General features: G+C 40.1%; 1 pseudogene; it reads right to left on the bottom strand.

The window, feature by feature from the left end:
- Positions 1–458: 458 nt before the first annotated feature.
- On the bottom strand, positions 459–2869 carry LOC124099314 (RING finger protein 11-like; annotated as a pseudogene).
- Between the last annotated feature and the right edge of the window lie 308 nt (positions 2870–3177).

The raw sequence follows: 3177 nt of genomic DNA, 5'->3' as shown, positions 1-3177 counted from the left end.
ATGCCAGGCAAGCGCACTACCACTTGAGCCACATCCCCAGCCCACAAGAATTTTTTCTTAGTTGGTTTTCAGTTAGTAGGAAATTATGGATAATTTTGAAATTATCTTTCAGTTCAATAATTCTCTTTTCTTGTAAAGACAGGTATAAGCAAACACATATCACACACACACATACACACACACACAAACACACACACCCAAATCACATATTACTGCCTCTAATGTTCTCCCACTCCTAAAATGTATCATTAGACGGTGATATTTGTACAGTCCCATCATTTTAAAGTTAGAACCAACATCTGAGGGTGTTTTTCCCCCCAAAAGGATCGAACCCAGGGCCTTGCAGATGCTAGGCAAACACTCCACTGCTAGGCTACATCCCCAGTGCCAAAGGGTAACATTTAAAAAAAAATATTTACTTATTTTTAGTTGGACACAATACCTTTACTTCGCTCATTTATTTCTATGTGGTGCTGAGGATTGAACCCAGGGTCTCACACATGAGAGGCGAGCACTCTGCCGCTGAGCCACAACCCCAGCCCCCAAAGGGTAACATTTTAAAGTAGTAATTCAAGATACAGATTATTTTTTTTTCTGGATAACATAGACATCACAAAAACAAGTAGAAAACAGAAGAACATAAAGTAATTATCACTGGAAATATTGCACAACTTCAGCTCCAAATTTGCTTTATATAATTGGATGGATATAAATTAATGAACAGAAATTTAAGCAAGATACATTAACAATTTAACAGAACCTGATAATCTAATTTCTTCCAATGTTTCTCAAATTCATTTGAGTGTTTCCATCATGGTGCTCATAAGAAAATCAAACAACATATGGCTACTACAGTTGAATGTCAAATTAAGTACTTATGACATACTAAATTCTTCTATAATACAATTATGAAGAATTTTTAAGGAACTTATATTTTATATGTAGAAAAGTGTTAGAGTCAAATATTCAACTCAACAAAAATAAGAAACATTTTTGATTCCTTTGTTGGTGTAGACTGATTCTCCTTTTGCTAATGAATGTTTTTTAGCTGTAATATCACTGAGCTGAACAAATAAATCACCTTGAGTACATAAGAAAAAATAAACACATGCTAAATTGATAAACATTACTACTACATCTTTACTAGGCCATCTCTACCTCTAACACTTCAGAAGCTTAGAGATTTAGGGTATTCTTACATTAACCACAAGAAAAATTAAAGGAGAAATTTCTTTTTTGAGATCACAACTATGAAGTCATGTGGTTATAAAATTCTGATTTGTGTGCAAAACATGAATCACATTTACTTTTAGTCTCCCTACTTATTCTTGTCAATCACCTGGCAGGACTTAACAGATACCTTTCAAAGAAACAGAGACTGATATGTTTATATAACTTCAATAATCTCATCCCTACAATAATGAGAGATGCAGTATCCTTTTGCTATGGTTCAAGACAACAGGGAAGGAGATCACAAGAAAGAGAAATCAAAATTATTACAACTGAGAAACTACTTCTCATTAAGTTTTACCATGGTGCCACCTTCATTTTTACATAAGCATGGTGGCATAATTTAAGTCAATAAATCAGAAATCTTAATATTTAAAATTTACCTTGACTTTCATTTATCACCATATTAACCATAAGAATTAGATAAAACACATAGGATAGGGTAATATTAAACCCACTTTACTAAGTTGATTTATTGATACATCAACCCATTTTTATATAGAAAAGGGATAGTGCATCTCAGTTTGCTTACAGGCTGGGAGATCACTTAAAATTCTGCATTTCCTAACTGTAAACAGAATATAGCACTTACAACAGGTTATAAATAAACTGTTTTTCAAGCATAGAGCCAGCCCAAATGATAATGCACTATTTAAAAAGACCTAAGGCAAAGAATTCCATTTCCAATGGGAAAAAAGAACTGTGCAAACAAGCTTAAAACTACTCTTTTTTGTGTCAGTGTTATAAAATGTAGCTTTTAATAAAACCTTGACCCAAATGCCATTAACTTCAGAAAAGAATTTGGTGGGGAAAAGAAAGTTATTTCATTTAGGAAAAATAACCACTATCTTTTACCTAATCTTCAACACACACAATTTAAACATACACAGTTGCTTTAACACTTTACACAATTCCTATGTACCAGAGCAATAACAAGGTCTAAATACAATTATATTTTTAAACACTGGGTCAAGGCTTTACATAAAAATACCATCCTACTGCCCCCCCCCCCCCAGTTTCTAAAATATCACATATTTTCATCAACATCTGCAGTCATCCAGCAATTTTTAGGAAAATTTTTGTGCATGATCTTAATTCCTAATCCCTAGCTCTTTGGGCTCAGTGATGAAAGATCAAAACCACCAAAAATGATGGTTCACTTGAAGTCAGACTAGAGACCCTGGCTCAGTTAGTCTCATAGGATGAAAGCAGTGCTGCATCAACTGGCTCCATGCAGGAGGGGCACGTGGAGGAGCTCATCAACCAGTCACCTGAGCAGCCCAGGCGATAGATGTGCATGCATGGCAGAAATCGAATTGGGTCCCCATAAACAAAAGTCCGTCATACAGATCACACACTCCAGAGCTTTTTTCCTGACCCATCTCTGCCAGGGTCATAAGCTCCCTTAGGCAGATGCTGTGTAAGGCCCATTCTTTGAGCTGTCCTAATTTGTTGCTCTTCGGAGTTGCTAGCAGAGTCGGGTGTTGGACGATACACTGGAACTGGAACTTGTTCCTGATGCGGTGGCTCCTGATCCCGCTCTGTCCCCTCGCCAAAGCTGGCGCGGTCCACTGTGAAGCAGGGAGATGTCATCCGAGGTGGGGGATTTGAGGCAGTTCCCCATCTTCTGGGGCTGGGGTGTGTGATCTGCGGGGGAGAAAGAAAGCTATGATGGGGTCGTTCGCAGGCTCTGCGGTCAGCCTCTGTCCGGGAGGTGGGCTCGCGGGCAGGCTGGGGCTCAGGCACTGCTCCCCCGACCTGGCTGCCCTGCGAAGCTCCTGTCAACCGCCCCAGGGACTCCAGGCTGGGCCCAGGCCCGCTGAGGTCACCAGGGTGGCCTCCTTGGACAGGGCTTGGGCGGGGACACTTCCCCACCCCGCCTGCGCAGGCGGCGGTGGCCAGACTCCCCCGCCCGCTTCCGGGCGCTGGCAGCCTGGAGCTGCTGAG

The sequence above is a fragment of the Marmota monax genome, unplaced genomic scaffold (assembly GCF_021218885.2).
Source record: "Marmota monax isolate L192 unplaced genomic scaffold, Marmota_monax_Labrador192_F-V1.1 WCK01_AAM20220418_F8-fsc00086, whole genome shotgun sequence".
NCBI classification, from domain to species: Eukaryota; Metazoa; Chordata; class Mammalia; order Rodentia; family Sciuridae; genus Marmota; species Marmota monax.
Note: the sequence above shows the minus strand (reverse complement) of the source record. Positions and strands in the feature narration are given on the sequence as shown.